Source organism: Haliotis rubra, unplaced genomic scaffold, assembly GCF_003918875.1.
Source record: "Haliotis rubra isolate DU_JTF1 unplaced genomic scaffold, ASM391887v1 Scf172, whole genome shotgun sequence".
Taxonomy (NCBI): domain Eukaryota; kingdom Metazoa; phylum Mollusca; class Gastropoda; order Lepetellida; family Haliotidae; genus Haliotis; species Haliotis rubra.
The window spans coordinates 521,218-537,603 of NW_025765692.1; the positions used below are offsets into that span (position 1 = coordinate 521,218).

At 41.5% G+C, this 16,386-nt stretch overlaps 2 protein-coding genes across 4 annotated transcripts in view; one reads left to right on the forward strand and one right to left on the reverse strand.

Annotated features, from left to right (window-relative positions):
* The window catches only part of LOC124272719 (protein YIPF5-like), a 153,307-nt gene that overhangs the window by 109,007 nt on the left and 27,914 nt on the right, over positions 1-16,386 (reverse strand). The window lies entirely within an intron of this gene.
* The window catches only part of LOC124272718 (slit homolog 1 protein-like), a 41,264-nt gene that overhangs the window by 15,691 nt on the left and 9,187 nt on the right, over positions 1-16,386 (forward strand). Inside the window, exon 1 of one of the 3 annotated variants that reach the window (XM_046707908.1) lies at positions 636-806. The exons of 1 other annotated variant lie outside the window; for it this stretch is intronic. The gene's annotated coding sequence lies outside the window, so the exon portion shown is untranslated. Of the gene's footprint in view, positions 1-635; positions 807-1,959; positions 2,055-16,386 lie in introns of those variants that run through there. One more of the 3 variants, XM_046707909.1, reaches the window with a different exon arrangement.

Here is a 16,386-nt window from a genome sequence, read left to right on the forward strand (position 1 = left end):
CCTAGTGACTGGTGTATCCTGGAGTGACAGCGAAGGTTTGTCACACAGATGTTGGCGTTGCTGTGACGTTCAGCCATCCCATGGAGGGACTGCTGCTGCAGCCGCTACTACAACAGTATGGAGGAGGAAGACACAAAGTAATTGACTGTTTGAAAAGACTGATAGCCCGGAGAACAGTTATTACTGAGTTTCAGAAGAAGATAGAAAACTACAGTCTCCAATTTCGGGTTTTGTTATTCATCAAAAAGACAGTTTTAAGCTGAAATAACTGAAATAAAGAAAAGTGAGAGAAAATGAGTAACTAAAACAATGTAATACCATCAGAGACAAAAAGATTCCATATTAATGTAACATAAAAATAAATTAAACAGCATCAATATGACTTGTAAAAATGAAATAAGCTATGTAAAAAAAATATATAAAAAAAAACAAAAAAAATAAAAAAAATAAAAAAAATAAAACATAAAATAAAATAAAATAAAATAAAATAAAATAAAATAAAATAAAATAAAATAAAATAAAATAAAATAAAATAAAAATAAGGAGCCAGCCCCTGTTGACAGTACTTCCTGTTGACCTGACCTCTGCAAGCAGCAGCACACATGCTCACTGTACAAACACTGGTCACATGACCATACACCTCAATCAATAGAGACTGCTAGCTGGCAGTGGAGGGAGCTCTGGCAGAGAGTGTGTGGGATCTAGGCTGGCAGTCAGTCCACCACACTGTGGTACTGAAGGATATACTGAGAGAAGGCAAGCTTGGAATACCTTGATGGACTAGCCTGCCTGACCAGGATATACAGGTGTGTTATACAGGATTTATACCATGAGCAGGTACAATAGTTAGCTGTGAGACACACGGTCAGCTACAACAGTTGGCTGTGGTCTGTGTACCTTTAATGCTAGATCACTTGTTGTGTGGCAGGGTAGGTTACAAGGCAGGATTTCAAATAGTTATTGACGTGACATGGTTTGGGTGAATTGTCATAACTCAGGATTTGATAACAGTTGTCATTCAAGTGGGCCTTTGGTTGACAATCACCAGGGATATTATCTTCATGTCTGTTACAAGTCAGTCGCTATAACATGTCAAACTTGTCAGTTAGCCTGAACGCTGTCAGATCTATCAAACAGTTTCAGAGCCCTTGACAAATGGTTGTTAGTGCATTATGTGGGTCAGGAGATGAAACTGTAGACTGTGGATGAGCTGGGTGAAGACTGACACCCCCCAAATAACTGCAATCTCACACAGTGACAGTGTCATGTCAAGCTTATCACACAACACCAGGCCTCACTGTCTATCCTTGGATCAAATGTAAACATCTCTCAGGCACAAGTTTATTTTTTCACCATAGAACTTTTCAATGTGCACCATGACTGGGCTTGAATGCAAGACTCTATGTGATTATGACGTGTAGACTGAATGGGGATCAGAGACTGGTGTCATCGTTGTCACTGGGTAATGTGTTCAACATGAATGATCCTGCAGGTATTACTGGCAGATCAGACACCTGAAGTGTCACCCTAGCCTCATTCAATTCACTACTTTGCTATAATTGCACCCCAATTTTTTAGACTCTTAAGGTGTGAGTCTAATATATGTCTATTTAGGATGCGGTATAGTGCATACTATTTAAATAATTGTGACTCCGCTTCTGACACATCAAGCGTGACAGGTTGGGCACAGAGCAGCAGGACATTAATTCTAACACTGTTCGGTAGCCTGCCTTCAGACAGTGTGTTGCATAAACACTGCTACCTCATAGCTGCCTACCAATCAAGTCTGTCACCGAGATTTAGGCTCAGTTGAGTGGTCATGATTTGGAGGCTTCAGTGAGTGACTGGAATGTGACTTGAGGCATAAACCATTGCATACATTGTCACTCTTTAAAACGTATGAGTTGGCATTTATATTTAGACCCAGCTCATACAAAGATCCGCCCTGAGATACAGAAAGTAGGTTCCTACATAGTTTGTTGGGTGTATAACAGCAAGGAGAGACTTCATAATCTACAGTCTGGTTCTGTCGAGAAAACGTTCCGGTATTTCAGGTAGGAATCCACAGTGATAAGAACATTGTTGTAGGTGTCAGTACTAGTTGAAAAATCCCCCTACAGCGTGCCCTGAATAGTCCACAGCACTGAATTACTTCACTGACAAAATCTAGTGGAGATATCTATCACTGTTATCATATGTTCATGGTATGAGCTCCTTTTGTAGTTACACGTCTCAGGGAAATATCAGTAGACTTCAGTTTCAGTATTGACTCCATGTTCCAAGAACAACACTTCTTGTTGAGTGTGGTTGGATGGGATAGCCCAGTATAATGTTCACTCTTCACACAGAACGGGTTCAATCCTGCAATTTGGGTGCAATGTGTGAAGAACATTTCTGGTGTCCTTTCCCATGATATTGCTGAAATATTGCTGAAATATTGCTGAAACTGGCGTTATTCCATCCTCACTCACATTGTTCAGGGAACAGAGGATTAAATTGTTAACAGAGGATTAAACTAGCAGAGGATTATGCTAACAGAGGATTAAGTGAGCAAGGGATAACGAAAGTATATGGTGTAGTGTGGACCATGGTTCATTGATTGTAGCTGGAAGATGACGTGTTACATGAAGTACCGTGGTACGAGAAGCTAGAAGATCATGAAGCAACACAGTACGAGTAGCTAGAACATGTCTCTCGTTATGTACCATGGTACGAGAACAGTTTGTTGTAACAGTCAAGAACCAGTGTTGGGATGTATTAACTCAACTGCCAAATTAGCAGCATCCTGAACCATTGACAGATTGAAGTTAGCTCAACTGACGATCTCATTCAAGTGTATACACAATCAATACTACGCTTGTTCACCTCACAGCGCATCAAACTACTGGTTTCATACACACCATGGTTCTATATTGGGAATGTCAATTACAGACTCCAATTGTTCTCTACAAATCTATTTTATTCTTGATTTGATCAGGATTTCAAATTGAACTCTAAATATATAATTCAACTGACACAGATGAAGAATATCGAACATCTTCCCCTGTCATGTTGGACTGGCTATTCTGTTGTATTACAGCATGTTTCTGAGTGGAATAAGTGTTGGAGAGATCGATCTGGTCTGATTTGTCTTCTATCAAGTCCACATTAATCTTCATTTGCCCTTCAACTCTCCCCGTATGGAGCTGATCAGTGGGTCATGCGGCTGTTAGTATACAGGCTTCTCTGATATACAGGACATATGTTTGATCTGATCTCCTGTCTTGTGTAGGGAGAAACTCTAAGTTAGCTTTTATCTTGGTGAATCAATAAACAGGTTAAAGACTAGTCGGGGTTGACATAAATATTCTCAAACTTACAGGGTGAAATATTAGACTTCAGAGTCTATTCTGGTGGTGTGCTTTATTTTCCATTTATGAGCTTACCATTTGTGTTTCCTTATACTGAAGCTGCTATGTTAAGACTAATCTGTCATACAGATCTTGAAACAAATATCCAAGACCCCCAATGCAAATCTATATTATGTGGCAAGTCAAAGAAAGTCCCTGGACTCCTTTTTATTATATTTTATGATTATAATTTAGGTACTGTTTTTTTCTGCAAAATATGTTCATTTCAAAAACTAGTTGTTAGTCTATGTTTAGACTACCTGAATGAAAGTTTCCTGCAATGTTTTTTTGTTATTGTATTTACTGATGATATGGTAAGAGGGAAGATCGGCTGGTTTATGTGAGGACGAGATGGGATGGAATCAGTTAGATCTGTGAGGTCTGTAACTACTGCAGACTGACTGACTGAGTTTTAGTTTTACGCTGCTTTTAGCAATATTCCAGCAATATCACGGCGGGGGACACCAGAAATGGGCTTAACACATTGTGCCCATGTGGGGAATCGAACCCGGGTCTTCGGCGTGACGAGCCAACGCTTTAACCACTAGGCTACCCCACCGCCCCAACTACTGCAGATAACATCCCAGAAACCTGTGTAGGTGTATCAGCAACATACTATATTAGAAATGTCAGTTTGGAAAGACCATAATATCGCATCACTGAGTTAAAATTTACCTGACAGACAGTACGTTTACGTGACAAAGCAGAACATACTGTTTGTGTACCAACACGCAGGACGCTTTATGTTTGGCTACACTCCAGCATGGGGGACCTGATGCTGCTTATGTCATAGCTACCACTCAAGGAAGTCAAGTGTATTTGGGGGGGGAAAAACATCTCTTTTTATTTGGATCCTAAGATCACTTATAAAACAATTCCTCCCAAAAATCCATAAAGTCATAAAAGTAAAGAAGGTAATTTTGATTTTGATGATAAGATTTCGTCTTAATGTTGAAATTTAGCCACTGAATATTAATCCAAGAATAAATCACATTTACCGTAAGTAAAGAGGTATTTTTTGTATTTTATCATGAGTTTTTGTCTCTCAGAAGCAGAAGCAATAAAAATACATCAAGGAAATAGAGAATCTCTACATCATAAATGGCAACTGATAGTCTCTTGAGAGTTTTATGTTTGATTTGTGGATGTAGATAAAGCTGCTTATTTGGAATGCAGATTGGTAGGGGATAGGATGTCAGTATTACTGTAAATCTGGACTCCATTTGATGGGGAAACATGAAACAAATGGCAAATTAATCTTCACTGTGAATCAGGTTTCTCCTTTATCAGACATTTTACCCAAATCTACTCCCGCCTACGAAAACAGTCTGGGATCTGCGGAAACATCTAGAGTCTATGATATCAGTCTAGAGCTAGGGTTACTGTTAATTCCGCTAACTAGGCCTTGAAGTTTGGGTCTAGCGTGGAGTGCTGGATAATGAGATGAAGGCTAAGACCAGGGACCTGTGTTCCTTGTCCCCTAGGTATGTGTAAAACACGATTCAGAAGGGTCGGATTTATGAAACTCACTTAAATTCTTTTCTGGTACCTTACTTGTCAGGGGAATTATTTAACTCTCAGAAGCAACTTGTACTCGAGTGTCCACTTGATTGACCATCTCACATCCTCTATAAAGGTGTGGAAGACAGACTAATGGTTTTTGTGTGTGTGTGTGTGTGTGTGTGTGTGTGTGTGTGTGTGTGTGCGTTGGGTGGTGGTGGGTTGGTGGGATGAGTGTGTGTTGGGGGTGGTGGGTTGGTGGGATGAGTGTGTGTTGGGGGTAGGAGCGGGGTGTGGTGCCTTGGTAAGGGTGGAATAATGTTGAACATAATGCAACTCAACTCACTCACTCACTCACTGAAAACTCAAAACAGGAATCTGTATCAGTTTAAAGCAGTAGTTGTTACACATGCTACATTGTCAGTGAAGATGAAATCTGCTTCTTTCTGTGTTCCACCTGGGTAGAGGCTGGAGAGTGGGGCAGGTTGGAAGACTTGTCGGTAAGAAGGAAGTGGTGACAGTTGGGAAGGGTTGGTGGGTAAAGAGTAGGTCATAAACATAGCAGATGTTGAATGTATCATGTAAAATGTATCATGTAAAATGTATCATGTAAAATGAATTTTGATTTGAACTGCACAACATATTTCCATTATCCACCTGGGCAAGGATGTAGGGGGTAGAGAAAGGGATTGGGGGGTCACACAGCCTGCTGGGACCCTCTCACATCAAAGGCTAGAGGGCAAGTCCAGGATGAGATGGTCATCACATTAGGTAACACAGGGATAAACATCATGCTGACCGCTGCCATATAATGTAAGGGCTTCAACTACTAAACTTCATGCATGGGGTGCTTTCTATACAAACCTTTGAATCTTTAATTTGAAGAAATACCTTTGTGTTGATACTTTCTTTGAAGGCAAGATTATAAGATTACATCCAATCTCCCTATTAGCATGGAATTTTATTTCAAAGGTCGATTGTATATTTTCATAGATCTAATTACAGTCTTGTGTATCAACTGTCTGCCTGGGCATGCTGTGATTTGTTTAGAGGAGAAAATAGAAAGCTAATGGCAAATCAATGAGCAACTTTCTCCATTTTCTTTAACTACTGATCTCTGCCATTTCCTTCATAGTCTGCCTCTTCAGCCATATCTCCGAAAGTCAAGTATTTTCCGTCTGGTAAGCTCAGTGAATAATTGCCAATACATTAATATCATTGATAAAGTCTGCTGAATGTGATGCAAAGATAAGATTGCCTTGTAGATGAATTTCAGCTCCAATGCTTTTCACAATGAAAATATTATTACAGCTACTTAAAAATAACATTAAATAAAAAAACAATAATGGCCACTTTGATGATAGTGTTCAGACACCAGCTGAGAGGTTAATGCAGTGACTGACACTGAATTCCACGGATCTCGGTATTCCCATTGAAGGTACCCTAGGTCCCTGACGGTCGTGACAGTTCCACTGAGTGATCAAGGAATGCCTGTTTGGATGATTGGAACGTGTGTCTCACAATACATTAACACAGGTGTACGGCCAGGTGAGAGGGCTTTTCACGTGGTTAAACATCGCACACCTGATTGTATTCCACGCTCCACTGTACACAAACATACTAACACACTTACAATGCCACACAGTCAATCAATCTCCAAATCACAAGTTGGGTGTAAATCTCAATTTACCTTCGACCTTTACACAGCATGTGACTTATTCCGGGGAACTTTACTTGCGACTGTCAGGAAATTGCTTCGGAATTGAATCTGTTTGGCTTCCCAACATGTTTGGAATTTGTCTTCAAATGTTTTCTACTTGATTTGCATGAATAACGAATGGCTACCCAAACTTAATGCTGGTCTCTTTATTAATGTTAATAAAATTCTACAGAAAATATAATTATCTCATTAGATTCGTGATGCATGAAATTTTATTGTTACCAAAGTTCTGCTTTGAAGTTATCAATGTTCCAGTCGTGAATCAATGAGACAGGAAACCCTTTGTTGGCGTGACTTTCATTCAGACATAGCACTGACTCCATGAAACAAGTCACTAATCCTTACCTAGCTATTTATCAATATCAAAAACCTATTTGTCCAATTACACCAACCCTTTCATTGCCAGTACCTGATCCATGCAGAGGAAAAATCTTGCATAACATCTAAATTGAAGTATAATCAATCACGCTGAACAGTTTGGAATGTCAGTGGCGGTTATGGAATTAGTGACTGGCAGATTGTATAGCAGTTACATAGTGTGAGCTGCCTCTGTGGTTAACACCATTCAGACCATGGTTAATCTCCCAATCTCTTTACACCTCACTAATGAGGTCACTGGCTCAGCTGGGGAAACAGTCTGGTCAGGGTTGACAGCTGATTTCAACCTTTATTTCTTCTCCTGTAAAAAATGCCGTGGCTTTAATGAACCAGGTAAATCCACACTAAACATCCCCTATAATCAGACCCTGTCATCATGTCGGCTACCCATTCACCATGATGGACCTAGCCTCTAACTCCCGTTTCCCCATCAACCCACACCTGCGGCTGGGTCGTGTTACCATCATTTAAAACACAAATGGTTTCAACTTTCTTTAATTAATATCTTGTAACCACCAGCCACCTGTCTTCCAGGAAACATGCCATAAATACTCTAATACTGACCTACATTTCACAATGATGAAACCAGTCTGATCCCCTGAGCTTATCATTTGTTAAGAAGTATATTATCCTGCTTAACTTGACTCAGCTATGTACTCTACTGTGTATTTATACCACAGCCATAGAGACCTCAGTGTGTTTTAACTCTCCCTCTGCCCAGACAAGAGATTACCTGTATTATCTGGGCCCAGAAAAGTGTCACAGATTCTCAATCTTTCCATCATAGATTACACACACCAGCAGGCTGTCACTCATACACAAGCAAGACGGATGTACCCAGCTACCTGACTCTCAGATAAAACACTGAAGCCCTATCTACGACCTTGTATTAAAGGACCATGTGTTCAGGACTTGGAACAAAGATCCTGCCAAAACTTGTTTCTAATTTTACATTAATAATCCCAATATAGACCAGTTGAATTTGATGAAGGTAGACATGTGTCAGCATGATCCATAAAATATACAGGAAGAACCTGGGTCAGTTGATGTCTTAATGACGGGCGTGTCCACTAGGGGAAAATTAAGGTGTAAAAAGACCCACTTGAACATTTCTGTCATCTATGACAGGTGATTATTCACGTCCAGGTGAGATGAGAACCTGCACGTCAATGTCACTGTGACATGTGGGTAATGCTGTTCTGCTATATATAGTGTTTACAGTCCTGCCATGCTACAATGTCAGACAGGATTAACAAACCCATTTCAGATGAAAATTCATTCCCTCACAGCCAGACTTCTATAAATTGAAGCCATTGTGAGTAGATAGTTCTGAATAATGTATGATTCTGAACTAAAGCAAACACTGGATAATTGACAAGTATTGACAGCCATGGTTGCCTGTAATTGGGTGCATAAATAAGCTGAAATCACAACAGTAATGACAACAGGTAACAATAGGTCGCGTATATGTTATATACTGGCTGTACGGAGGAGACTGCTGCTGGAATATCAATACCATCAACAATGGTCACCAAGTGGCATTAAAATAGAACTTCAAACTTCGCTAAGTTCACAGCCGATTTGTAGCTAGAAGCAGCTATTCCGCAGGATGTGGTAAGAATCGATCTGTACACAGGCCATGTAGAGCTAGCAGATAGGTTGTGGTGTGTGGAGGTGTAGGCAAGCATTCCACTTCTTTACACATTGATACACAATAGGTCCAGGCTATCAGCCCATGCCCAGAGGATATCTCCCATACAAGCCATCGGTTGAGGAGAGAGCATCAGTCCTCTGCCATCCGATAATAGCTCACAACAGAAGTTGAAGAGGGAAGGGTTGTATTCAAGAAGCAAATCTGTACTTGAGTTACTTGTGTCACTTGTGTGTGTCCTGAGTGAACTGTAAAAGAGCTGTGTCATCAATATTTCCTGATGCAGGGGGCCCAGTGGTTATTCCAGGTGCTGCAGGACATCTGAGTTTGACTCTGTAGGGATGCAGCCTGAACATAGTGTTCCACATCCTCCCACTCCTCTGCTACTGGCATTTATGGAACTAGAATTGACTTCTTGGTCACATTAATGTTTTATTGTGTTATCTATTAATAACATGATGTGTAGGCAGATCTCCAGTCAGGTAAATTTGGATAGATGTTCTGATGACCTTATACTTTGCTGGATACATGTAATGATAGGCTGATTGTTGGTGGGAGCATGGGTAGGTGGGAGCATGGGTGGGTGGATAGGTGGGTAGATAGGTGGGTGGGTAGGTGGGTGGATAGGTGGGTAGATAGGTGGGTGGGTGGGTGGGTGGTGGGTGGATAGGTGGGTGGGTAGGTGGGTGACATTACATATATGCCATATCACCACCGAATACCCACAACCAATCAACAGTACAAGATCTAAGGAGCCTTCTATGTTGCCCCAGGACAAACGGCAGACATAAAATGTTTACTGAGCAAATTGATCATATCAGTGGTGTATATCTATTTGTGATTCAAACATGGTCTGGTTCTTGAAAAGCCATAAACATGTTTCTAGTATTGACCAATGACTGGCTTACTCCCTGTCACCACGGCGATGTAGTGCTGGAGTGCACTTTTCAGGGTATGACAATACATGAGTGGCACAGAGTGTGAATGTATTAGTTTGAAGTTTGCTCATTACAGCGGGGATGAAGGGCAGCACTGGTTGTGCTCTCAACAAATATGTGGATAGTTATAAACTTAGTTATCTTTATAAAATACAACTTAACCCATGACTAGTGAGTATTCCACACAAATGGTTTTAAATATTCCAGCCATTTGCCCACTGACTGCATGTCTGGAAACAAACCTTGCTGATCACTGGTACAAGCGAACACTTTAACCATTTGGCTATCCCATTTCATCACAAGTGGTTGAGAGCATCAAGGACTCATGATCACTCACACCAGCCGAGCACTATGGGCACATCCCCGCACACCCCTAATTTGTCTGAGCCCCAACCATAGACACACCCACATGACTTGACCGCCCAGCTGCCGATCCTGATTCCATGAGGAAATCAATTAGTCTTGGTAACTGATGTCACAAACAGTGCTAGCACAATGTAAGGCAATGCTAGGTACTGTGTCTATAACTGCACACATCAATATCTGGATGTGGAATACGTGGAATACAGGATCACTATCGGCAGCATCGGCTGACACAACCACCTGGAGACAGTGGGTGGACATTACTGTTGATTACTGTACGCTTCATGTCACGATTTCATCTTTATTTCCACTAATCAGTGTTCTCTGATTACAGGAACAGTCCAGTTGATGCTATTTAGTTCATGTTCTCACTTCTTGATACCTGTATAAAAATCCCTTTAAAAACTGTTCAGTTTTTATTACACGCCATTAATTCACAACTGTATAAATATTGCATTAGGTATCTATGGCAACTGTGCCACAGACACCACCCACGCAGGTGACACCACGACATACAGGAGTTGTGTATGCAAGCTTACTGTGGTGTGTGAGTATCTGTTTTGTGTGTGTCTAGTGAGTGTGTGTTGTGTGTGAGGGACGGAGATAGGGTTTTTGTTGTTGGGGTTTTTTTTGGGGGGGAGAGGAGGGAGGGGAGGTCATATTCTGTAACATCTGCACACAGCTGTCCCAGTAAAGATGGCCAACAGGTAGCTCGGATTTCATCATTAGTGATTGTCTTGCTGAAGATGTTTCCAGAGTAAAGGCTATGAGCACTATTCACTATTCTTCACAGATTACTGTGATAAAGTCACCACTTATCCCTGATCAATATATCGTTTTCTAGAACCCATTCATGTTGCCTACCATCCTCTGAAGGCACTGACTAGAACACAACATAAGATTCTCGCTAACCATGTTTTCCCACTTTGTCTAAAGCAAAGTCACAGGAAGAAAGATTTCCATGTGTGTTATAATGATCATTACTGAAACCAGAACTCGAAACAGTTCTTGATATCCTCAACCTAAGAAATGGGATTGCTAACAATAAAATGGGGACCAAGTACGATAGCTGGAAACACAGCAGTGAGTGAGTGAGTGTCAGCCCTAAATGATGATGTGTTTGACCATCTGTACTGTCCACACATTGGGAGGAGGATGGACATTCCCCAGATTTATGTGGGCGGAATCACCGCTATGGCTATTTCACACATGGCAGGTTCCTGGGCCTCTGTCAACTATGCTGGAGGAACTCTCCGGCCTTCTGAGACAAACATTGCATGCGAGACTATTTGTGAATATTTGATGAGCTGCGTCCACATGCACCAGAAGAGGCCTGCTGTGTTTCTGGGCTGTAATCTGCTGTAAAACTGTGATCTAAAATTCATTTCAAGACTGTGTGGATTTAGGTTCAGATCGATCAATGTGTTATTTGTGTACAAACTTAGAGCAAAGTTATATAGACTGAGGTAGTCTCAGCAGAATTTTAACATTACTTTACTTCCAGAATGTTAAATTAGTTTTTAGCTGGTCGATATTTTCTAATGGTTCTGTACTCATAGTAATTGTCCAGTGATTGTGACATAGGTGACCAAGATAATATCATCTCTTACCAGCGTCTTAGAATTATCACCTGGTATGGACATTTTGAGAACATGATTATCTCCCTTTATCAACCCACTAGTGAGACAATGATTCTGTCTGAAGATGTTACAGACCTCCTCTAATTGGTTAGAAGGTCTGTAATCAATTTAGCATATACATATACATAGCTCAGCCCAAGACAGGAGGTGAGACTCTGTAATGATGGCAAGTGTTAGGTAGCAGACAGGTCATCTCCATGGAACAGGAATAGGATCAGGAATACAGGCATGTGTTACGGACATGGGGAACTACTGCCTCAGTCATTAGGTTTGTGAGATATAGGGTGAGACAGGTCACCTATAGTGCTGCTTGGGTAGAGGCCAGGAAGGAGCTGTAGCCCTTAACATGAGACGTTGTAGGTTGCAGACTAGACTTGCAGAAGTTTAGAAAGAAATGATTATATTATCATGATTGCTTGATCACATAAATAATCAGATGAAGTTGCCCTTATAAATATTGATGACCTCAGATGTACTGTTTGCTTTTGAAGAACTGACTTTTTAAGGATAGGATGATTGTACATCCATGGACTTCTCAAGTAGTACAACCTTGGAGCAAGGCTAGTTGTAGACCTGCATTGGAATTAGTGAGTTGGGGACTGAAGGATATCAGCACTCGTCTAAATGTCTTATGTTCTACTGAAAATGCCCATCTGTAAGCAGATCTGCTTGTTTTGCAGCCATGTTGGGCTCACATGACGAGGGACACTCATTTGTCACACTGGCTGTACATTTGGTAGGAGACTATGGCTGCATGGGTCAGTGATTAGCAATCAAATCCCACAAAGGAGTGTGGAGCAGACGTTCTTCCCCGACAATATTGTGTATACAACTTTGTATGTACAACCATGGGGTGAACAATTGATGGGTGAGAATAACTTCCACCACCAGGCTAGGGCTGTGTGTCATCACACATAAAGTTGCCAGACTACTGTATTCACCCTGTATTCAATGGCATCATTTTGTCTTGCGCTCAGCTGAATAGCTCAGAAGTGTCAGATGTAGACACCATTCTGTCTTGAGTACTTCTTGATCAAGATACAATCTCTTCCACTCACAGACACAGCTCTATAAATAGTTAGTGGTCCACCAGGTGAAACTCCTGTTTGAAGTCCGGACATTTATTTATCCTTGTGGCAGGCAACTGATTGACTTCAGAAGTTGCCAGAGACAGTCAATCTCAATAAGCTTCCAAATGTCCACCAGGAAGAGCATTTCAGTTTCACTCATAAACACAACAGTCGGCATGATGGGTGAACAGACGGCCTGCTGTATACTACTCCAGACAATCAGGTCTGCCACATACATTCCACCTCTGCTGCCATCCTTCTCATCATAAACTATCTTGTCTGCTCAGTTCACTCAATCTGCTCAAGTCTGTCTGCTCAAGACCGTCTGCTGAAGTCTGTCTGTTCAAGTCCATTTGTTCAATCCTGTCCCTGAGTTCTCGAATTTGTAGATCTTCTCAAAACAGTCAACTGTCTTCCGCCAAGTGTCCAGTTGTTGCAAGTGAAACCCTCCCTATGCTGCCCTTCCCTTTGGGACTCTCCGTTTGAAAAATACACCAACTGAATACACATCTACACTAAATACAGCTTTAATTCCTATCTTCGATCATAAACTACCCTCCGGACTTAATTCCAGCTTGTGATACCCCCTTGGCGACTTCCAGAATCAATCAGATAGACATGGCCTCCATCTCTGCCTGTATAATACAGCACCAGGGTTGGTACAGACTGACTGGGAACCTGTCTGCCATGGGAGGTGCAAGCCTTGTCCTGGCCGAGGGTTTCCGCCACAGTTGCTGACATGTTCATTATCTAGTTTTATGCATCCTAAATGTCCTCCACCTTTGAGCAATTAGGCTCAGGTTTCATGTCAGTGAATCATCAGGGTGATTCTACCCTGTAGTCCAGCTAATTGCTGCTGATCAGATCCTCTGTAATGAGCTCACTGATATTCAGACTGACATGAAGATTTATGAGTGTTCAGTCATGTAGAATGTAAAATATGCATGCTACCAATGAAAAATCAGAGGCAGTCAACAGTTTGGGTGAGTCCATGTGTACACCATGAATTAACACCATCGGTGCATGAATGAGTTCCACATCATGACCAAGGATATCACAGTTATACAGTAATACCCAGACAGCTAGGGAGTAAGAAGGCAGGAACAAACAGTCAGCACAAACAGTCAGCACACACAGTCAGCACAGACAGTCAGCTATATGTTCAGTGACGGGGCCTGGACTAGACAGTCAGCTATATGTTCAGTGATGAGGCCTGGACTAGACAGTCATCTATATGTTCAGTGACGGGGCCTGGACTAGACAGTCAGCTGAGTGAGTATGGTTTTATGCCATTTCTAGCATTATTCAAGTGACATAGAAGGAGCCACCAAAAGTGATCTTCACACTTTATAACCATTTGGGGCATAGAACTCAGACCTTTGGCTTCATTCACTAAGCCCCCAATCACCCTTTCACATAGTGAACCATTCTGTTACGATGACACTGTACCCCTTGACCAAGTTCCACAAAGTGATCTCGGAGGTATGAATACATGCAATAATCCTGCTCATTCTGGATCAGGGGCGGTGGAGTAGCCTAGTGGTTAAAGCGTTGGCTCGTCACGCCGAAGACCCGGGTTCGAATCCCCACATGGGTACAATGTGTGAAGCCCATTTCTGGTGTCCCCCGCCAGATGTTGCTGGAATATTGCTAAAAGCGGCGTACAACCAAACTCAGTCAGTCTTTCTGGATCAGGGAACAGGTCCCAGTTGAGGGTTGTCTTCAGGGATGGATTATCTGTCTATATGAAAGAGGCCAACCAATCACCATTTAAGTATTAATGCACATGATGCTCAAGATCTATCTACAGCAGATAAATATACATAACTGATTCTGTAGCTGAGTAAATCTGTCATTTGACCTTACTCACATAACAGCAGTAGTATGCTGTATGGACAAACCCCAGGTAGACAGATGAATCTAACACCAGGACCTTTCCTCTCAGTACGACAGTGTTGCCCAAGCCAGGCATTACTTGCTGCACGGTAATCAGCTATAACTGGAGACATCAAATCTCATTGCTGTGTCTAGAAGCCTTTCCACAATTAAATGACTTTTGTGGCTTGTCATTCTGTACAGATGGCATGCATGGCCATTGATGACCAGATGAATCACTATCTCTGATCAGCTAGATTTGGAGGATCTCTATCTCACTGAGTGAATATCCTGAAAGAGCAAGAATCCCCACATCAGAATCCCCACATCTGTAGCAATCAGGATATGGAACCTGACAGGCAAATGAATCAGGCTATTATCCATGTTGACCAGAAGCCTCAGCCAGCCAGGCTGTCACAGGGAGCTGCTGATGATTTGAAAATTGCAACATTGCGTCCATGGTGCGTCCATATACTGATAGATGTCAGACTGCAGGATCTGGTCGGCAGTTGTTGATGTAATATCTACATTTATATGCTCTGTTGAGTGATACACTTCGAGACTGTGGGATATGCACTGTCCAACACCACCACACTTTCGCTGGCAACATTCACTGACTGACTGACTGACTGACTGAGTTTGGTTTTACGCTGCTTTTAGCAATATTCGAGCAACATCATGGCGGGGGACACCAGAAATGGGCTTCACACATTGTACCCATGTGGGGATTTGAACCCAGGTCTTCGGCATGACGAGCCAACGCTTTAACCACTAGACTACCCCACCGCCCCGGATATGTAAGGAGGTTGCATAGACTAACACTTAGTTCCTGATATAGTTACCTTATTACACAACAAATTATTATTACACATATGATCCAGATGGAGTTAGAACAATGCTTAATTCAGGATCCCTACAACTGAGGCAAACTGGACCTGCCAGATCATTCTAAACTTCAGTCAAATTAATTTTGTCATTCATTCTCCATATCTGAGAGACTAGGTGGTTCTACTAGGCTCAATGACAATGTGTTATCTCAATGTACAAAGCCTATCTTAACCACAATGAATATGGTTGGGGACAATGATCATCTCAGCCTCCTTGAGATCAGCATCCTTCCACTCCCCCAATGTGTGGACCTCCTCCCCGAGGGTCGTTACACGTCCTCCCTGTCCCAGGCCCTAATGGACCTAATGTGGCCTTCAGTACTCAGCCAGTCACCCTTGTGAATAGAGTTATAGGGCTACAATCTGAAATCATGTCTTTTTAATGTCATTACTATCAGAAGGAATCACAAGGCATTATCTGAAAATGAAACTTTGATGCTTAAAAAGACCAGTTTCATTCACGGTTGTGCCTTTTACATGATAATTACCACTGGATGAATGACATGTGTTGATTATCTGGCCATTATCTCTTATATTATCACTGATATCCTTCAAGGAATAGTGTTTCATCAGTTTAAAAAATACATTAACTTTCTGAAAGAAATGTTAGTGTATCAAGGTCAAGGTGAATATGGAGCAGATGAGACATTAATAGAATGACTTTGCGGAAAAATCATTTTTAAATGTGTTGTAGTGATCGATGAGAGGTCAGAAAAATGATTGATTCAGATGAAAATATCACAAGTTCTACAATAGGTATGAGTCAGAACCAGAGGCTTCATGATGTGGTTCAGAAAATAGAAAACAATTCCAAACCACATGACCATCTGTCACCAATGCCTGGCTATATATACATCAGAAGCGAAAGTAAGGATGTCCTGATTCTCAAACACATGTCAGATCCTTCAATAATGGAATTTAAAACTAGGCGTCATGTTCCACAACAACTTTAGAAACACAAGAGCTCTGTACAGA